The following is a 22,920-nucleotide window of genomic DNA, read 5'->3' on the forward strand; positions in this document are numbered from 1 at the left end:
CAAGAAGAAATGAAGTCCTAGAACAAGCAAGAGCAGGAATGAAACTGAAAAGGTCTGTGTTGAGTGAGAACGGATAGCGATGGCAGCATGCTATAGGGTTCCATCTACGAAATGTCCAACACAGGCAAGTCCACAGAGTTAGAAACAGATTCCTAGTTGCCAGAAGCCAGAGTCAATAGGGGAAACAAACCATGATTACTAGCCTAGCATGGTGGCTGACACTGTCATCCTAGCACTTGGGAGGCCAAGGCCGGAGAATCACTTCAAATTTGATTTGAGCCAGTTGGGTTACATAGTGTTTTAGCTACTTTCATAGCTATCTATGATAAAACACATGGCCAAAAACAATTTATGAAAGAAATGGTTTGTTTTAACTTATTGTTTCAGAGAAATAAAAGCCCATCACAACAGTCATGGCAACAAGCATCAGTCCTGTCAGAGTAAACAGGAAGCTGAGTGGGCATCTTTCTAATACACACACAGAAGCACAGTGGGTAAACCACATGGTGTGATGAGGCTATATGCTATTGGAGGAGGCTGCTTGTTTATTTCCTGGCCACCCAGCAGCTCAGACCCAAAATAATCACACAGAAACTATATTATTTAAAACACTGCTTGGACCATTAGCTCTAGCTTCTTAATAGCTAACACTTATATCTTGATTTAAACCATTTCTAGTAATTTGTGCATCACCATGTGGCTGTGGCTTACCAGGTAAAGTTCCCAGTGTCTGTCTCTGGCGGGGCTACATGGCTTCTCTGGACTCCACCCTTCTTTCCCCCAGCATTCAGTTTAGTTTTCCCCACCTAGCTCTGTTCTGTCCTATCTGGCCAAGCCAGTTTCTTTATTAACCAATGGTATTCATAGCATTCAGAGGGGACTCTCACATCAGCTGTATGCTCTCAAAGCTTGCCCAGTAACACACTTCCTCCAGTAAGGCTCTGCCTTCTGAAGGTCCCATTACCTTCCCAAACAGCTCTACCCACTGAGGATCCAATACTCAAATAACTGAGGCTCTAGGGGCCTTTCCCATTCAAATCACCACCCATACTGAGGTTAAAAAAAACAACCTGGGCTACAGAGTGAGGACCTGTCTAGAAAGGGAAGGAAAGAAAGCAAGAGGGAGGGGAAGAAAAGAAGGAAGAAAGGAAAGAAGAAGAGAAAAAGGATGGAAGGGATGAAGGAGGATGGAGAAAGAGAGAAAGGAAGGAATGAAAGGAAGGAAGGAGGGAGGGAAGGAAGAAGAAAAAAGGAAAGGAAGGAGGGAGGAAGGGCAGGAGGGAGAGAGAGAAGGAGGGAAGGAAGGATTGCTAATGTATTTGGAATTTTCTTGGAGATTGACAAGCCAGTTGTGGAATTGCGCAATGGTGACAGATCACACTTGTAAGTGTACTGCAAACCATCAAACTGCATATTGAGATGACATGTGAAGTTAACAATTATTACTATCTCTGTCTTACAGATGATAAAATGAAGACACTAAAGACTAAGCAATTACCCTGTCACACAATTAGCATGTGGTAAAACGGGGATTTAAATGCAGCTTTTCTTGCTCCAAAACCCGAACATTGGTGTCTTTGTCCTGTGGAATCCTTGTAAGTCCTCCTTGCGCTAAGAGCTCAACTAATAAACCAAACAGGTGCTCTTCTGTTTCTGTCTAGCTAGAGAAAATGATACAAACAGGGATATCTGCACCCATCTTATAAATGGGGTGGTAAATCCAGATATCCTGTTAGAGTTCCAATGACATGTAATGAAACCTGGAAATACCTTTACAGAAATTGCCTCTTAGCGGGTCATTTTCAAACCTCTTCCACCTTTACACATATAGAAGCTTCTCCCATAACGGCAGAGGAACAAGGCTTTTGCCTGTAGACATATTATTACTATAGATGAGTCATTCTCTACCTTACAATGTTCTTAACCCTTCGGTTTCGGTTTCTTTGTAACAGAGGAGCTGTATCCTGTACCTTAAAAGCCTATGTACTTCAAACTTAAGTCAGTCCCGTGAAAACTGGTCACACACACAAAAAATTATCTGCTAAGTAGTAGTTAATATTGTGTCCGAGATGATCCCATAAACTAATCATCACTTTCCCCATAATTCTTGTCAATATAATCAACAGCAAACAATAGGTCACATTTAAATGAGAATGCAGCCAACACTCACAGATCTGTACAACTGAAACACAAAATGCTAATTGCTCATGAACATGAGGAAGGGCACTACATCTTAAACCAGCAAATTAAAGCACGGGGACCGGAGCAAAGCTCTCTGCTGAACTTGCAGGTGTGTTTCTCAAGTAAAAGAAATGTGAAATGGTTACTAAAGCATTGTTCACAGCAGTTGAGTCTTGAAGCCAATTTAGGTGTCTATTGACAAAGGGATAAAGAGAATGTGTTTTACATTGTATGTGGAATTCTTTCAGCCATGGATGAGAATAAAGTTATGAAGGAAACTGGATGCAACTAGAGCAAGTCAGGTTCGCCACTACCAGACAAGCAAAGATGTTTTCTCTCATTTAGACATTATAGACACATAAAATGTGTGTAGTGACCACATCAAAATAGAAGCAAAATTGTCAGGGGAATGAAAGGAACTAATTGGAGGGGGAGGGGAGACGGAGAGTAGCATGTTTGAAAAGGATAATCTGAAAGTACATAATACACTGACCTGTGTAGCCCTACAAAATAAAAAGTCATTTTGTGTATTCTTCTAAAAACAAAACCAACCAAATAAAGAACAACACACAGAAAAATGCCAGAAAGGAAGAAAACTAGAAACAGTGGAAATTTCAGAGCAGCATGGTTAAGCTGAAAAAGTCACTTCCCCTAGAAGTCCACGAAAGTACAAACTCAAACACCCACACGCATGCACACACACTCACACACAGCCATGAACAAAGCACACGCACCCATGAACAAAGAACACACACATATTAACAAAGCATACATACACATGCGCACCGTGCACACACACACACACACACACACACACACACATCAAAGTGTTTGGATCTGCCAACAGAGATGAAGTTGGTCTCATTTCCCTCCCTTTTCTGGGTTTGAGCCTCTTGTCTTCTTTAAGAAAGCTTGACAGCTGGCTCTTTTCTAGGCCCCCAGACCAGAAGATGCAGTAGCTCAGGGAACCTGGAAGGGTGAAGCAGCAGTCATGTGTGCCTTCCACCTTTGCTAATGCTGCAGAACAGTCACCTTCTAGAGCACCCTTAAACAATCTCCTCTCACGAGGTGGAGTTGTGATTTCTTCCCTTCTGTCTTCTTCCTTCCTTTTTTAATTAAATGCAGAAAAAAATGATTGAAAACATAGATAAAATCTAAAACCTATATCTAATTCTTTAAAAACTGGCTATTAACTTGGGAAGATCTTAGGCACAATGGTTCAATACATTTACTCTGCACAATGTTTATATAGTTGCATGAGGCTGATTATCTATATTAAAATACTCTCTGTTGGAAATTCAGTGTAAAAGATCTGGTCAATGCCATGACTTGGGATTATCTTCTTCTACCTCCTCATCTATATGTACAATTTGAGAATTTGGGCTTTTTCACAGCATCTCACATTTCCTATGTGCCCCTCTCCTGTTTTTCTGTTGTATTTGTTTTGTTTGTTTGTTTGGATCATATTCTTTGTTTATTTGGTTTACACCTCCACTTCATCTTTGAGCTCTGGGATTATCTTCTCTTTGATTCATTTTGCATTTAAGGCTTTCCATGGAGTTTTCTAGCTGGGCTGTTGGATTCTTCAGCCCCATTTCATTCAGCTTGGGTCCTCTTCAGTCTTTCTGTCTCCTTTCTGAACTCCATTCTCAAATCCTGGCTTCTGTTCTTCGTTTCCATCAGTCCTATGTTTATGTTTGGGCATCACTCAGGCATTTATTCTCTGTACGTTCTTTCTCCTTGATTTCTTTGTACTTTGTTTAAATCTTGAATTCTTTGATGAAGTTTATGATTGTTCTTTTAAGTTCTGTATCCTGGGATCCATCAATGTCATTCTCATTGGCAAGCATTTCCGCAGGACTGGTAGGTTTGGGCAAGAAGATATTGGTTTGATCTTTCATCATACTCGCCTTTGGTGATGAGATCTGGGCACGCGGACTTCTTTTGTCTGATACGGCAGAGCAGGCTGAGGCAGAAGGAAGGGTGTGGGTTGGGCCTAGGAGTGAAATCAAGATGGCAGAGAAGACTGAGATGGTGCCCTGGCTGTGACTAGTGGTCCAAGCCTGGGCTGAGGAGTATGTTTGACTGCTTTACAATTGTAGTAATGAAAACAATATGGTGCTGGCACAAAAAACAGACATGTAGACCCATTGGACAAAATCAAAGATCCAAACACGAGCACACATAACTTCAGCTGTTCAATATTTGACCAAGATGCCCAGAAGAGCAGCTGGAAAAAAGAAAGTGCCTTCAACAAATGGTGCTCAGAATGACATTAAATTGTGTCTGTCACTTTCACAAAAAGTAATTCTAAACGGATCAATGACCTAACCCTGAGACCTGAAACACTGAAATTGCTAGAGGAAAATATAGATGGTGCCTACATGATGTAGATATAGAAAAGGCCCTTCTAAACAGGGCTCAATTTACTCGAGAAATAAGGCCAATAACTGACAAGTAAGATTTTATAAAACTAAAATGTTTCTAAACAACTTAAGAAACAATCAATCAGGTGAAGAAGAAGCCCATAGAATAATAAAAGTTGTATATCTAACAGAGGACTAATATCTACAATAGATAAAGAACTGAAAAAAAAAACCACATTCAAAACAATGGGCCAGGATATGAACAGAGTTCTCAAAAGAAGAAAAGAATGCCTAAGAAATACCTCAAAAATCTTCATCTACCCTAGAAATTATGGAAACGTTGATCAAAACAACTTTGAGATTTCATCTTATCCAGGCAGAATAGTGAAGACCAACAAACAGCAAATTCTAGAGAGTGAGGGAATCCTCATTCCCTGCTGTAGAAATAAATCTAGGGGCTGGAGAGATGGCTCAGAGGGTAAGAGCACTGGCTGCTCTTCCAGAGGTCCCGAGTTCAATTCTCAGCAACCACATGGTGGCTCACAGCCATCTGTAATGAGACCTGGTGTCTTCCTTGCCAGCAGTACATTGTATGCTTAATAAATAAATAAACCTAAAAAATAAATAAATAAAAATAAATCTACCATATTACCCTGCTATACTGTAGGTTCTTAGCCTATGCATAAAAGACTCAATAGTCTACTGCACAGATCCTTGATCATCTATGTTCATTGCTAAACAATATCTCAGAAATTAGAAAATCAAAAAACAAATGTCCTTCAACTGACAAATACATAATGAAAATATAATACATATACTATGTAATACCTTCCATTCAGCTGTTGACAAAAAAATTAAATCATAAAAATTGTAGGTAAATGGGTGATACTCAAAAAGATCACATTGACTGACATTCTCCAGACTCAAAAAAAAAAAAAAACCTAACATTACATGTTCTTTCTCATTAGAGACTCCTAGCTTGAAATCTTCAAATATGAGTACATATCATGGAATAACTACAGAAATCAAAAATAAAAAAGAACCAACACCAGTGTAGGGAAGTGGTAAAGAATAGAGATGGGAATGGCAGGGTATAAATGACCTGGTGGGAAAATGGAAAGGGGGTGCTCTGTTAGGGCATGGCAAGGCAGGTAAATTCAGAAGGAGAGAGCAGGATGGAAAACAAGATGTCTGAAAAAGTCAGAAGGAATCGTTCTATTAACTAACTTCCTTTAAAAAAATCTACAACACACAGAAGCCTGTGCAAAAATATACATACAGAGTTTTAACGAACTTCTCTCATCTAGTCTGAAAATGCTGCCCCCCCCCAGCCAAAGACCCTGTAACAAAAACCACAACACCAGGCACATAGAAGCACTTTTTTTTGGTATTGCTGGTCAAGGTTTTCAACTTGTAATGTTTAAAACATTACAGTCTGCTGCTATTGTTGTTGGTTGGCACCCAGATAGAAGGCAACTGAGAAAATTTTAATGATACAGGTTGTGAGCTTATTTAGTGAGCTTATTTTGCCACAATTTGTAAATAGCATATATTTAAGGTAACATCCTTCAAGATGTTGGGAACTGTCACCGAATGCAGCGAAGGGACCATTCATGTTTCTGATGGGGAAGTGAGGCTCCAACTGTATCTTTTTTTGCTGTTTTGGTTTTGTCTTGTTATTGTGAATAAAAGCATCAATCAACAGTTGTATCAGAACTACATCCAGTCTTCATATGAAATGGTAGGTTGCCCACAGATACGACTTCCATGAGTAGCTATGACAGCAATTCATGAGAATCAAAGAGCTCAGAGAATGACAGCGAAGAGCTCCACGAGTGTTTTATTATTTGTCCATTGTGACTTATATTTCCTTTCAAGTAACAACATTTGCAAATAAATCTCTACATAAATAAATTTGTAAGGTTGGGGAGATAGCTCTGTTAGTAAAATGTTTGTCTTGCAAGCATAATCATCTGAGTTCCATGCACAGTATCCACATAAAACTTTCAGGCATGATATGTGTGTGTAATACCAGCACTGAGGAGATGAAAATAGGCATGTCTGAGGAACTCTATTGCCAACAAGCATAGCTTATTTGATGAGTTCCCGACCAGTGAAAGAGTGTGTGTGTGTGTGTGTGTGTGTGTGTGTATAAAAGTTAACAGCATGAACGAAATGATGCCCAATGCTGTCCTCTGGTCACCACACACAAGTACACATATATCCACACACAAATACATGCACACATACTTAAGAAACAAATAATTAATTTTCATGTACATATATACATATATGCACATAATGAACCAAGAATTAGAGTTGATTATTAAGGTTTTGCTTATATAATATAATATGACTCATGATCTATTATGAAAGAGAAAACTGTGAGAAACAACCAATAATAAAGAAAAGAATGAAAGAATAAAACTCTTCACATATAAAGAAACAATGTGTTCATCACCTGGGGAAGGAGGCATGAAAAAGCAAACCAAAAGCTCAGACAGATGAAGAGAAAGGCTCGGTTCATCTGGTTAGCTAGCAAAATCAATCAGAAGCCACACGCTGTAGCTAGTCTCAACTGCCTGCCCAAACAACCAGGTCCTTTCCTCACTCTGCTTTGCTTTGAATACAGACCATAACTGCAAGGTAGACAGGGCTCTCTTAGCATGCTGATATCAAGAAGACTCCGAGGGGCCCTGATTAATGAGCCATGAACCAAGAAGAGACTTCTCCTGCCCGGGTCACTGCTTGGTGCCTTCCCATGCATCTTAGAGTCTTCCCATTGGGAATCCTTTTACTAGTGAGGACCTGAGAATAAAGTCAAGACTATGGCTCAGGTCACCATGTGGCAAGAATCATCCTAAACATATACATAGGAGGCACCAGCCAGTAGACCAGCTAAGCCTCCTGCATGCCCACAGAACTCTCCCATTCTGTTCAGTTCCCAAAGATCTAATCTGATTCTACCCCTTTCTCCCCACTACCCATTCCCATTGCTGTGCCCCCCCCCCCCCAACTCAGGTGACATCCTCTGCTCAGGTGCCAGTCAGAAGAACAGGTAGATAAACTCAGAAAGAGACTTCTTGCTGAACCAGAGGCTACATCAACTACCAGAATTCCAAATAGGCTGATGGCCCTCAGATCTCCTCCATTGTCTTTGTGTTCCCCATGTTATATCCAATTCCCCCTCACCTACTTATCACCATGTCCCAGCCCCTAACTTGAGCAGAGATTCCAAGAATCCCTCCTAGATCAGAGGCTATGCAGGCTACCAGAACTCCAGCCCAGACACACCAGAAGACCAAAGAGGAAACAAAAACCAAGAAACAAAACATCCATCCAACAAAGACGAACTCAGAAGTCAACACCTAGACCTATAATCACCTCAAACTCTGATGCCTAGGCACAGTGTAAGAACACAATCGATAGGAGCCAGGGCTATATGTCACCACCAAAGCCCAACTATGCTACTACAGCAAGCCCTGAATATTCAGACATAGCTGAAGCACAAGAAAACCACCTCAACATCAACTTTATGAAGATGATAACGGTCCTTAAAAAGGAAATGAATAAATCTCTTAAAGAAAGTCAATAAATCCAAAAAGAAACCAACAGTTAAAGGAAATGAATAAAACTATTTAAGACCTGAAAATTGAAATAGAAGCAATAAAGAAAACACAAACTGAGGTAATTCTGGAAATGGAAAATCTAGGCAAGTGAACAGGAACTACAGACGCAGGCATCACCAACAGAATAAAAGAGATAGAAAAGAGAATCTCAGTATTGAAGATGCAATAGAAGAGATAGATTCATCAGTCAAAGAAAATGTTAAACCTAAAAATTTCCTGACACAAAATGTCCAGTAAAAAGATCACCAACCATCACACATTGATAGTGGGGATCTTCAATACCCCACTCTCACCAATGGGTAGGACATCCAGACAAAAACTAAACAGAGAAATACTGGAACAGACATTATGAAACAAATGGACCTAAGAGATGTCTAGAACAGTTTACCTACCCAGAAAACAATATGCCTTTTTCTTAGCATTTCATGGAGTTTTCCTCAAAATTGAGCACATGCTAAGTCACAAAGCAAGTCTCAATAGATAGGAGAACATTGAAATTACCCCTGGATCCTATCAGACCACCCCAGATTAAAGCTGGATTTCAACAACAGGAAACCTACAAACTTATGGGAAACGAATAGCTTTCTACTGAATGACTACTGGGCCAAGGCAGAAATAAAGAAATAAATTAGAGTCTTCCTAAAATTAAATGAAAATGAATGTACAACATACCCAAATTTGTGGGACACAGTGGTGCTAAGAGGAAAGTTCATAGCACCAAGTCCCCACATAAAGAAACTGGAGAGCTCTCATACCAGCAACTTAGCAGCACACCTAAAAACTCTAGAACAAAAAGAAACAAGCACACCCAAGAGGAGCAGAGGGAAGGAAATAATCACACTGACAGCTGAAATCAATAAAATAGAAACAAAGGGAAAAATACAAAGAATCAATAAAACAAAGAATTGGTTCTTTGAGAAAATCAGTGAGATAGACAAATCCTTATTCAAATTAACTAAAAGTCAGAGAGGATATCCAAATTATCAAAATCAGAAATGAAGGGGGAACAGAACAACAGAAACTAAGGAAATCCATAAAAACATAGTTTAAAAACCTGCACTCCATACTACTCAGCAGTAAAAAACAACGGCATCTTTAAATTTGCAGGCAAATGGACAGAACTAGAAAAAAAACATACTGAGTGAGGTAACCCAGACCCAGAAAGACAAATATAATATGTACTCACTCATAAGAGGATATTAGACATAAAGTAAAGAAATACCAGCCTACAGTCCACAACCCCAAAGACCTTAGACAACAAAAACGACTGACCCTAAGAGAGACATGCATAGATCCACCTAGAAAAGAGAAAAAGATGAGATCTTCTGAGTAAATTGTGAGTGTGGGGAGGAGGGTGGAAGGAGAGAGGGGAGGAATGAAGGGGAGTGGGAAAAATGTATAGTGTAATAAAAACCAACAACAGCAACAAAAATCCACCTGCACTCCACATAATGGATAAGTCTAAAAGTAGTGAACAATTTTCTCAATAGATACTACTTAGCAAAGTTAAATCAAGATCAGATAAATAGTTTAAATAGACCTTATGGGTTTTTTTTGAACAAAAATGGCCCTCAAATGGAGCAGCACTATTAGGAGATGTGACCTTGTTGGAGTGGTTGTGGCCTTGTTGAAAGTAATATGTCAGTGTGGGTTGAACTTTGTGGTCTTCTATGCTCAAGCTACTCCCCCCACCCAGTGTCAAAGTTCACTTCCTGTTGCATGCATATCATGATGGAGTCATCACAATGTGTACCTGCAAGCCATTGTGCTCCCTGCCATGATTATCATAGGCTGAACTTCTGAAAATGTTGGCCATCCCAATTAAATATTTTTTCTTTATAAGGGTTGCCAGAGTCATAGTGTCTCTTTACAGCAATAGAAACCCTAGCTAAGACAGACATATAAACCCTAAAAAAATATAAGCAGTGATTAAAAGACTCTCCCTGCCCAAAAAAGATTACAGTGTACAATTCTAGCAGACTTTCTCAGAAATAATGCCAATACTCCTCAAATTATTCCATAAAATAGAAACAGAAGGAACATTGCCAAATTCATTTTTATGAGGCTGTAGTCACTCTGATACCCAAATAACACAAGATTCAGCAATGAAAGAGAATTCCAGGCTAATTTCTCTCATCAATAAGCATGCAAAAATGTTCAATAAAATACTGGCAAATCAAATCCAAAAATCCATAAAAAGATCATTCATCATGACCAAGTAGGCTTCATCCCAGAAATGCAGGGATGGTTCAACATACAAAAGTCACTGTAATCCACTATATAAACAAACTGAATGAAAAAAAAATCACATGATCATTTCATTAGATGCCAAAAAAGCCTTTGACAAAATCCAACACTCCTTCATGATAAAAGTATTGGAGAGATCAGGGATACAAGGGACGTATTTAAATATAATAAAGGAAATTACAGCAAGCCTATAGCCAACATCAAATTAAATTAAAACAAGCTCAGAGAAATTCCACTAAAATAAGGAAAAAGACAAGGCTGCTCACTCTTTCCATATCTATTCAATATACTTGAATAGACCTTGACGTTCTAACTAGCGCGATATGACAACTGAAGGAGATCAAGAGGATACAAATTGGAAAGGAAGACAACAAAGTATCACTATTTGCAGATGATATGATAGTATACATAAGTGACCCCCAAAATTCTCCCAGGAAATTCTTACAGCTGATAAACACCTTTAGTGAAGTGGTTGGATATAGGATTAACTAAAAAAAAAAAAAAAAACAGTAGCCCTCCTATACACAAATAACAAATAGGCTGAAAAAGAAATCAGGGAAACAATATCTGTCACAATAACCACAAATAGTATAAAATATCTTGGGATAACTTTAACAAAGCAAGTGAAAGACTTACGACAAAAACTTCAAGTCTTTGAAGAAAAAAATTGAAGAAGATATCAGGAGATGAAAAGATCTCCCATGCTCATGGATCAGTAGGATTAACATAGTAAAAATGTCTATCTTGCCAAAAGCAATCTACAGATTCGACACCATCCCCATCAAAATTCCAACACAATGCTTTACAGACCTTTAGAAGACAATTCTCAACCTCATATGGAGAAAAAAAAAACCATAATAGCTCAAACTATCCTATACAATAAAAGAACTTCCAGAGGAATCACCATCCCTGATTTCAAGCTCTACTACTACAGAGCTATAGTAATTTAAAAAAAATCAAATGTGTTGGTCTAAAAACAGACAGATTGACCAGTGGAATCAAAGACCCAGATGTAAATTCACATACCTATAGATGTCTGATTTTTTTTTAAAAAAAAAAAAAAGAAGTCAGAAATGCACAGTGGAAAAAAAAGCATTTTCAACAAAAGGTGCTTGTCCAACTGGATGCACAAGAATGTGAGTAGACCTGTATCTATCACTCTGTGCAAAACTAAGTCCAATTGGACCAAAGACCTCAACATAAATCCAGATGCACTGAACCTGACAGATGAGAAAGTGGGGAATAGCCCTGAACACATTAGCACAGAAGACAACTTCCTGAGCAGAACAATAGAGCAGGCACTAAAATGAACAATTAATAAATGGAACTTTACAAAACAGAAAATTTTCTGTAAGGCAAAAAATCCCAACAATAGGGATAGTAAGGCAGCCTACAGAATGCGAAAAGGTTTTCCCAGTTCCACATCCACCAGAGGACTAATGCCCAAAATATAAAAGACCTCAGGAAACTAGACATCAACAAACCAAATGATCCAATTTAAAAATGGGATACAGATCTAAACGGAGAATTCTCAACAGAGGAATATTAAATGCCTGGGCAATTCTTAAAGAAATGTTCAACATCCTTAGCCATCATGTAAATACAAAGCAAACTGCTTTGAGATTCCATACACTTGTCAGAATGGCTAAGATCAACAATACAAGTGACAGCTCATGTTGGCAAGTATGTGGAGCAAGGGGAACATTTCCTCCATTGATGGTGGGAGTGTAAAACATGTATGGCCGCTGTGGAAATCATAGCAGTTCCTCAGAAAACTGGGACTCTATCTTCCTCAAGACCCAGCTATACCTTGGGTATATACCCAAAGGACACTTCATGCTACCACAAGGACACTTGTTCAACTATGTTCATAGCAGCTTTATTCATAATAGCCAGAAACTGGAAAAACTAGAAGTCCCTCAACCAAAGAATAGATTAAAAAAATGTGGTACATTTACACACTGTAGTATTACTCAGATGTTTAAAAAATGACATCATGAAATTTTCAGGCAAATGAATGGAACTAGAAAAGGTCATCTTGAGTAAAATATCCCAGGCCCAGAAAGACAAACACTGTGTGTACTCACTTACGTGTGGATATTAGCTGTTAAGTAAAGGATAAGCAAGCTACAGTTTACAGACCCAGATAAGTAACAGGATCTGCCCTTGAAAAATGACAGCTAAGGTTGCCCTCTAGCCTTCACATGAACACTTGCTCATGTACAAACACACAAACAGAAACACACAGCAAAGATACACACATACATGACTCACAAGCCTAACCTGAGCCTAATTAATGCAGATAATTAATTAATAATTAATTAATGCATACTTGCCGCATCCTTAACATGCCTCCTCTGCAGAAATGGAATCTGTAGTTTGGACAAAATAGGGATAATCATAAAACAAAAAAATGGAAATTACCTCTAACAAAATCTATTCTGTTCCAGGAAAAAGCCATGATCCATAGGCAGAGTGGGAGAGTAACTGGGAAATTGGTTAATCCAGGCGTGCTTTTAGGAGCCAGAAGACACAAGACTTCACTTCACCTGTAAAATCACGGTGTCAGATGGATTAGTTCTCACATTCTTTCTTGGTACTACCATTACTTGACCCTCAGGAACAGCAGAGCAGAGATCTCTCTAAAGAAACATTTGACCCAATGAGAGTCAACTTTATAAATGCGTGTTTCTGTAATTCAAATTAACCCCCTTGTGGCTGATGATTTGGGAGGAGCTGGAACACAGAAAAGACACATCAATCCACACAAGCCTTCCACACATGGCACGTTTTGTCCCTCTGCATAAGCAACGAGCAGCATCGTGCAGACGCCAGTCTTGCTTAATGCGTCCAGACATGAAAGAATTCTGTCACAATGAAGACGTTAAAAACTCGAATGCACTTCATCTGAGAGGAGGGACCCTCAGTTGAGAAAATGCTTCCATAAGATCCAACTTGGGCATTTTCTTAATTGATAGGGGAAGACCTGGCCCACTGTGGTTGGTGCCCTCCCTGTACTAATGGTCCTGGGTTCTACAACAAAGCAAGCCATGATGATGAGCAAGCCAGTAAGCAGCAGTTCTCTATGGCTTCTGCATCAGCTCCTGCATCAGCCCTGGCTGAGTTCCTGCTCTCATTGATTTTGATGATGAACTGCTCTGTGGAGCTGTGAGTGAAATAAACCCTTCCTCCCCTAGTTGCTTTGGATCATGGTGTTTCATCACAGCAATAGCAGCCCGAACTAAGACAGTATATTTTGTTCTTCTGCTGGTTCCAGGAGTTTTGTATGTAGTTCCAAATTTTACCACCAGAGGGCACTGTGTCAAACCACAGAACAGAGTGTCCTGTTGGTATCTATAATAGCCTTGCCTCCCTGTCTTTGACGCACAGCCACTGAGAGGGTGAGGCTTCAAAGAAAACAAAACGCTTCGGTTGGGTTTCTAACAAGAATGTAAATGAACCACGTTTTCTTCTTCAGATCGAGGAGGTACGAGCTGACAGAATCTCCCACCAAATCCTATGCCGGAAGTTACAGTCCAGTCCAGATGGCACTGCTGTGAGACCAGCTCATAGGGAAATGGTGCCCGGCCAGCAGCCTCCTCTGGGGAGTCTCTGAAAGCTCTCTGCCATCGGTGGGCTAGCCTTTGTTCTGAGGTGACTGGTCTCTTCTCCCAAATCACCCTCTCTCAGAATAGATTCTAGCTAAATGGAAATACAGAGAGGCACAGGGGAAAAGAGAAAGAAGAAAGGCGTAAGGGAGGTTGGAGGGGAAGGGCAAGTGGGGAGGAGGATGAAAAGGAAAGACCAAACTTGATTTTCTGTTTGTTTGTTTGTTTGATTATAATGTTAATCCCTTTAACGTTCCTCTTCTGTTTTCATTCCCACTATTTTTAGTCATCCTTTATTGTTATGGGGCTGTTTAATGTTTTCACATGAGCTGGTGGTGGTGTGAAGACAGACACTTAAAAGAAATCCCACACTAGCTCAGAATTGATTATAATAGAGGGTTATTTATTTAGGGGTAGACTCACAGATTACAGTCGTCTGCCTGAACAGGGAACAGTAACCAAATCCTGCAGTCAGAAAAGAGGCCGGATGTGTGCTTTATACCAGAATTTATAGTATAAGAGCCCATGCCCAAGTGGGCGGGTAACTTAAAGGCTACTGGCAGTAGGAATTCCTACAGCACTGGTGTGTATGTGTGTGCGCGCGCGCGTGCGTGTGGTATGTGTACTACATCCTGTATTATTCTACTCCATACTCCCAAATGTTGTCTCCCAAGTAAGTTTTCAAGTACACAGTCCTGCCTTTTCTTCCTCCCTCCCTTTCCCTTGAAACTGCTAAGAATTACAATTCAATGGCTACACAGTAGTTCCTTGCTCATTTACTGACTGACCATAAGTTTACCATGTCCAGTAGCACAAAGCAGCCAATTTGGTTTCTGCGGTAGCAGGTTATCGATATGAACAATACTAGTAGTCTCAAGGTATGAGCGGTGATCCAGAAAAGTTTACGTGCCCATTAAAGAAGAAACTTCCAGAGAGCTTTGTGGTGAATTGGAGATCCTGATGGCATTGACTTCTAACGGAATTACTTTCAGAATAACGAGTAAGCCCATTGGGCTGCCAGTGCCAGTCAAACTTCCCCAAGGATGACAGAAGTCCCTGCAGTCTAGAACTTGCTGGAGCAGATATGAGAGATGACTAAGATACCAACTCACAGATTAGAACACGGGGTGGCAGTGTGTGAGAGTGACCAAGCAATATCAGCTTACATGGGACAGACTGCTGTGTGGGTCAGCTTTGGATCCCTTTGTGAATTCCCACTTTGGTGGCATTGGATATTAGCACTGTGGGAGGGTGGCACCCTAGTGAGAGAGACTGGTGCTCTCTGAGGGATCCAAACAGAGGTTTTTCCCTGCCAACATATGAAGAGACAGAGGAAAGTTACCACCTGTGACTCGGGACCCAAAATATGCTGCTCTCTTGATCTTATCTTTCTTGCCTCCGGAGTTATCAGAATTAAATTGTTATCTTTTTTTATAAGCCACCCAGCCCATGATGATTTGCTATAAAAGCAAGAATGATGTAAGACATAGATGTTTCTTTTTCTCACTTACAAAAGTCTGCTGATAACCGCTCTGTTCTGTGAAATCTTCTCTCCAGTCTTTCTGTTGCCCTAGTCTCTACCCATCCACCTGGAACCTCTGTGTCCCTGTGTCCAAGGAGGAGGAGAACAAACATAGATGAGGAGCCAGCCAGGATGCAGTCACTCTGTAGAGCAACTCCACACAGTTTCAGGAAGACCTCAGTTTAAGTGTTACAACTCTGAAGGGAATGGTAATCTGGCTGTTAGGAGCCAAGACATACTGCAAAGTCACACTGTGCAACAAACCTCACGCAAGAGATTTTTTGGGAAAGACCCAAGAGGGCAGCTGCCTCTGCTCAGGTGAGAATCAGCAGGGAACTGAGCAGGAGGCATGCTCATCTAGGGTTTCTTGGAGGACTTTTCCAGAGTGGGGAATGGTGGGGTTTCAATCCAAACCCAGAAGTAGGCTTGGGCCTTTTTCTCATCCCATCTCCTTGACTACACAATCCAAAAGGAAGACTGGGAAATACAGGTTCTTCTATGAGCCCACAGTGGCCTGAGCAGCTTAAAGCCAAAGAGGGGAAGGAAGTCTACTGAAGACTAACAGCAGTCTCTGCCGTGATGAGCAAGTCTCTGCCGTGGTGAGAATGTCTCTGTCATGGTGAGCATGTTTCTGCCATGGTAATCATGTCTCTGCCATGGTGAGCAGGTCTCTGCTGTGGTTAGCATGGACAGAAAGCCTTGAGGGAGTGCATGAAAAACCTTCTGGAACGTGAAAAACTGATTCACAACAGAAAGTGTTCTTTTACCACCCTGGTCTCTCACCCAGACTATATCTGGAGTACAGGTAATTGAAAACAAGCACAAAGGAAGCTGCTGGCCCTATCGAGTGGGCTTGTTTTCTGAAAATATAAGACCTTTCCAGAAGCTCTTTATTAATTGACATGACTAAAAATTTCCCCTATTCTATCCATCAGGCAGAAATACCCTCACTGAAAAATGACTAACCGTTTTTGTAGCAAACCTCAGATGAGAGTTTCAAGTGACTCCGGCCCTTCTAAAAGCATTGTCAATGCCTGGTGCAGACTTGGACTCTTCAAAGATCTGACCACTGTTCTTTTCTGTCTCTGGAAGGTTCTCAGCAATCAGTAATCAGGTGGTAGCTGGCTGGACCCAGGAAAATAATGCTGATACTTGTCCCTCATGTTTTGCTGTTGTTTTTGCCAAACATGTCCTGTCACACTGAAAAGCTGCCTGAGAGTCACCCACACGGATAGTTCGAAGCATTGACTCTGGGCCTCCTTTCTCCAGAATGAGATAGTCTGTTTGTGTTGGAATCTGTGTTTTATAAAACGACTCTTCATTGCCGTTTTGTTCGTCGAGCCCGTCTAGCTCAAGCTAGTTTCTTATTCATGACCAGGCTGGCCTCGAACTCAAAGATCCGCCTGCCTCTGCCCCCCCCCCCTTAGTGCTGGGATTAAAGGTGTACACCACTACAAAAGGTTAAGTCATTTCTATTTCTTTTTGTCCAGAAAATTTTGTGTGGCTGAAGGTGACCTTGAACTTCTCTAACATCCTGATGAGGAGGGTGACCTTGAACTTCTGACCTCCTGCTTGTACCTTCTAAAAACCTGGGTTTACAGAGTTGCACCAAGGTGCCCAGTTTATGTGGTGCTTGGAATCAAACTCGGGGCCTGGTCGTGTAAGCCAAGACTTACAAGGTAAGTCCTTCAAATGTGACTTTAATACAAGCAAGCTCTGAAGCTCATGAGAAAGATATTAGCCCATGTTGAAATAATTAAGTTGATAAATCACCACGTGTAGGCAGACTAATATGAATGAATATAGTATTTAAAAATATTTTCCACTAACACTATTAAAACATTTTCTTATCTATATTATGTCAGAAATCCTTTAAATTCCCCCTATTAAATTACTAACACATTGGCCTTATTAGGCATAAAAATGAATCTATGCTGTTACATTTCATTTTATGTAAGAATAAAAAGAAAACCTTACATGATTCTATTAGTCATTGGTTCAGCATTGAGACTCATGATTATAGATAATGGATGTGCTATTATAGACAATCAGAGAATAATGAAGTTTGTAAGGGCTTGTATCTGCTCCTATTTAACAAGGAAATTGAAAGTGCGTGTGTGCGTGTGTGTGTGTGTGTGTGTGTGTGTGTTCTCGGGTATGGAAGTAAGTTCCTTTTGCTTACTGTGAAGCCACCATAGATCTAAATGCTTCCCAGATAAGCACATTGGTGATAGGAATGTAAAGAGAAATGGATGACGGTCAACAGTAAGGGACATTGCCATAGTTTAAGAGAGTCCAAATGGAACAACAAGGAGAGTTTTCAGGCTTTCTTCTATTGCTTTAAATGAAACTTGGAAATGTAAAAATGTACAAGAGAAATACAAAGCACAGGGCAAAGATATAGCAAATATCAAAAACCATTTATTCTTGTATAAGAACCTCCCTCATTGAAAGCAATCTTTTCCTAAGTATAATAAACTTGATTCTCATCAATATCAATATTACACTTCTCATTAGTGTTACAATAAAATAGAATAGACAAGATCTCTAATTTATAAAGCTTTATTTTCTTCTTGTTTGCTGGCTCAGTGGGTGAAGTGCCTGCTGTAGAAGCATGGAGACACAAGTTCAGATTCTCACAATCCGTGCAAAAGCCAGGGATGGGAGCAGTACACCCATGTGTGTGTGTGTGTGTGTGTGTGTGTGTGTAGACCTGAGTTCAGATTGTCACAACCCATGTAAAAGCCAGGGGTAGGAGCAGTATATCTACTGATTGTGTGTGTGTGTGTGTCTGTCTGTCTGTCTGTCCGTCTGTCTGTCTGTGCATGTTCAATGTTTCTTTGCATAATTCTTCTGAATGCGAAAGGAAACTGCCACGTGGCTGAGCCAATAACACACTTTTGAATACTTTCACATTGATACCTTTTGTCCAATAGATAAAAACTTCAGGATGATATTTGCTCAAAATGTCTCCTTGTCCCGTCGTGACAATATCAGCATGACACCTCACATCGCCTATTAACCAAAATACAATCGTTCAAAAGAGCAAACAAATCCAGGGAGTTGACTTCTATTTTGGTAAGATTTTCTTTTAAGTAATAACGCCTTTGCCAATCTCATTCTTATCTCATGCCTGTAGCACAATGAAAACAACATGTAAGTGAATGGCAGTAGGAAAGTAACATTTCAAGGGCCCAGTGTGAAGTCATCAGTCTCCTCCTTGCTAAGATGTAGATGGAAAGAAGTTCTGTAGAGTGCTATTGCATCCAAACAGAGTGGGCAGTTCATTATCCTTCAAGTAGCTGCCATTCATTACATACAAAGACAAAGAAGATCACAACTTAATCCATTTTGTGGGCAGCTAGAATAATGAAGATAGGTCAATAAATATTTTCTAGATTCTACACATAAAATTTCTGTTCTTCAAAAGAGATAGAGTAAAAATGCATCACAGAGCAATCTTTATATCTTATTATACGTCTTCCCTTCATCCCACCTTGCACCGAGGCAACCCAGTTTCTGATCAGTAATTGATGGGTCTGTGTAATATAGAGAGCCATGACCAAGAATTCTCAGAGCAAATTTCACAAGTCACAGTGAGGACTGGGAACTAGCCCTGGATTTGAAAGATATTTATCAGCAGGGTTTTCTTGGAGTCTATTTACATCCATAAGCAGCTACCAGGCTCCGACTATACACTTAGTATCAGCAATAACAAACACAGCAGCAATAGCATTGCCCCAATGAGCTGTTTCCTATGCAGTGAGAATTGGGTTTAATGTGTCATTCTCACTTTAACACTGTGAGACAGCGATCAGTTTTCTATCCTCATCTTGTATACAAAAAGACAAGAAGGAGGATTGGGTTACAACAAATTCCCAAAGCATACAACATGTTTCTTTATTTAAAAAAAGTTTATTTTTAATTTATGTGTGAGTACCTGTGTCAGTGTATGTGCGCCAGCTGCATACAGGTGCCCATTATCTGATCCCATGGAACTGGAGTTCCAGACAGTTGTGAGTCAGCTGATGTGGATGCTGGAAACCAAACCCAGGTCCTCTAAAATAAGAGCAATACGTGCTCTTAGCTGCTGATCCATCTCTCCACCTACAAGCCCCTCATATGCATGGTTCTTGGTCCTGTTAGTTTCACATTGAAAACAATTTCATTTTCAGTAAAGCACATTTTAATGTTGGGTGTCATATTACCATTCCTAATGTCATTAATTTTAATCTTTATTTAAAATTTTACCTATGTTCCTCAGGTATGCGTGTGCAGGTATGAGTGCAATCGTGTGTGGAGGACAGAGAACATCCAGTGTGTTTCTCATTCGCTCCCCACCTTATAATTTTGAGACAGTGACTCTTACTGAACCTGGAGCTCAATAACTTTGCTAGACCAGCTGATTACCAAGCCCTAGGGATCTTCCTGTCTCTGTCTCCCAAGTATTGTGATTACAGACACATATGACTGGACCAGTCTTTGTATGGGTTCTGTAATTCGAACTTGGTCCTTAGCAAGCGCTTTATCGGCTGGTCCCATCTTCTCAGCACTTTATTTACAAAAATTAAGTTTTCTATTTAGAAATTATAAACATTAGGACTTTTTATCTTATCTATATTTTAATATGATTAAATAATTTAAGAAATGAATTTAGGTCAGTAATAAGGCCTGTATAATGTGATGTGTCTTCTTTTAAGGAATCTTCATATTGCTCAATTTACGAAGCATCAAGGAATGCACTTGCTATGATTTGAATGTTTATCTTCACCAAAATACTTATGCTGTCATTGAATTGGCATTGGTTCAGATGGTAACTCAATGCAGTAGTATTATCATTCATTCATGGGACCCTGGGTTTTATTCCCAGCACTGCACAAAAGACAGAGTGATGGAACTTTAAAGAACTGTTTAGACTGTAAGGGTTCATGTCATTGTAAAATGCTGTAGGGATGGGAAGAGGACTCCATGGATCAAGTGCTATAAGTACAATTAGTAGATAGAATATGAGCTCACATTACACACACATGTGCACACATACAATCAATCAGTGGATATGAACACAAAGACCCGCATTCAGTCCCCAGCATCCCCCTAAAACCCTGACCATGGCAGCCCTGAGTACCTGTAATCCCAGCACTGGGAAGGTAGAGACATGAAGTTCTTCAAGACTTGCTGGTAATCCAGTATAGCCCTGTCCAGTTTCAGTTAGTTTCTTTCCAGTCCAGATTCTGTTAGAGACTCTGTCTCAAAATAATAATGATAATGATGATGATAATGATAATGATAATGTGGAGAACAGTAGATAAAGACGCACTAGGCTGAAAACATGGGCATTCACAGTTGTACATGCATGAACATACATAAACAACACAGCTGCGCACACAAGGTAGGAGATGAACTCTTCTTGTGTCCTTTCTTCCTCTCTCTGTTTGCCATGTTACAATACAGAAGCAAAGCCCTCACCAGATGCCGGCATCTTGATTTTCTACTTCCTACCTTCCTAAAAGAGATACCTCGGCAAATTTCTCTTCATTGTAAATTATGTAGTCTTTGGGAAAGCAACATCATATGGACTAAGACAATTTTGGTAGCTACAAGAAGATGAAAGCCAGGTGGTGCTCAGCCTCGAGGAGAGAAAACTGAAATTGTAGGTAAAGGAATAATGAAGCATAAATAGGAGTTTTCCTCTGTTCAGAATGTCAGTGCCAATCTGAAGCATTTTTCTCCATTGCCCTCAAGTGCTAGAATCACAATTAGTAAGGAAAAGGATGCAGGCACATAATTATGCCTATGCACACACACTTGTGTATACATACAAACACACATACACATGATCTTCATGTAACAAACTGCAAACTGGCTCCCTGGGTGAACATTAATTCTTTTCTCTATGGTGGGCATCCCATACAGATCTCATAACCAATTTTGGGTCTTGGGTACCCTTAAGAGCAGTAGACCAAAGGCTCGCTAAAACATACTGATGTGGGATAATCACTCTGTATGCTGTGAATAGGTTTTATTACCATTGGTTAATAAAGAAGCTAATTTGGCCAAGAGCCAGGCAGAATAGAGACAGATGGGAAACCCAAGCAAAGACACAGGGGAAAAGAGGGTAAGGTCTGGGTACACCAGCAGTCGCTGGAGGAGTAAGATGCCAGAACATTACTGGTAAGCCATGGGGCACATGATAATACACAGATTAGTAGAAATGGGTTAATTCAAGTTCAAAGAGCTAGCTAACAAGAAGCTTGAGCTATCAACCAAACAGTTTATAATTAATATTAAGCCCCTGAGTGTTTATTCGGGAACTAGCGACAGGAGAGAAACCTCCAGTTACAATACACTCAGTGATAACAGTCTCTGACTCAGAAGAGAAGGGTCTAGCATCTCAGAACAGAAGACTGCTTTGAAAAAATATTGTTTCTTCTACCAAACCTATGTGTTTTATGTTGAAATCTGAAAAAAAAAAAAAACAGATGGTAGTTTTGAGATAAAGAGACACCAACCAACAACAACAACAAAAAAAAGCTTGTGTTGCTGTCCTCAAGAAAACTCAACAAAGGATATGAATCATACTGATGGGATATCAAAGGACAAGTAGCCTTATCTCCCTCCCAGCTTGCAGAAGATCTCCCACGTTGGCACAGTTTCAACTTTGAGATCTAGCCCTGCCCCAGACTTTCCATGATCCATAACACTCCTGTCAAGAACTGAAAATTGAAATTAAAAAAAAAATCATTGGCTCATTCCTCGCCTCAGAAAAGTCTTAACAGAAATAAAGACTCTCTGTTGGCCAAACAAAGCCAAGGAGCACAAAAGAAGGAGCACATCACTGCCTGACAAGATCTAGGAGTAGACGCAGGAGTGGGAGTCACCAAGGGGTGCGTAAGCCCAGGTCGTGAATGCTATAGAGACTGAGATGGTCTGATGGTGACGGAATCCGGTATCTGTGGCTGAAAAGGCAATGTGACATTTACAACTTACCTTTCCAGCTTACCTTTCCCTGGCTCCATAGATTGCCAAAGGAAAAAGAGAACAGACTCTCACCTAAACGGCCATGTAGCTCCCTCTCCTGATGGTAAAGGTCAACATCTTCCACATGCTCGTAGAACACTCCATCACTGAGCATGATACTACAGTCTGCCTCTCGCACAGGTTGCTCCCTTTAACTCTGTCTGCTTTTTCTTTTTCCCACTATTGCCTTCAAACACAAATGATAGTATACTTCTATATGTGGATGTATATGAGAGAGAGGACGTGTATGTTTGTGCACAGAGGTCAACCTCAGAGTTATTCCTCGGGTGCTAGTCTCTCATGAGGGCCTTGAGCTCACTGATTAGACTAGACACTAGCAAGGTCCTGTG

This window comes from Arvicola amphibius, chromosome 6 (assembly GCF_903992535.2).
Source record: "Arvicola amphibius chromosome 6, mArvAmp1.2, whole genome shotgun sequence".
In the NCBI taxonomy this organism is placed as follows: Eukaryota; Metazoa; Chordata; class Mammalia; order Rodentia; family Cricetidae; genus Arvicola; species Arvicola amphibius.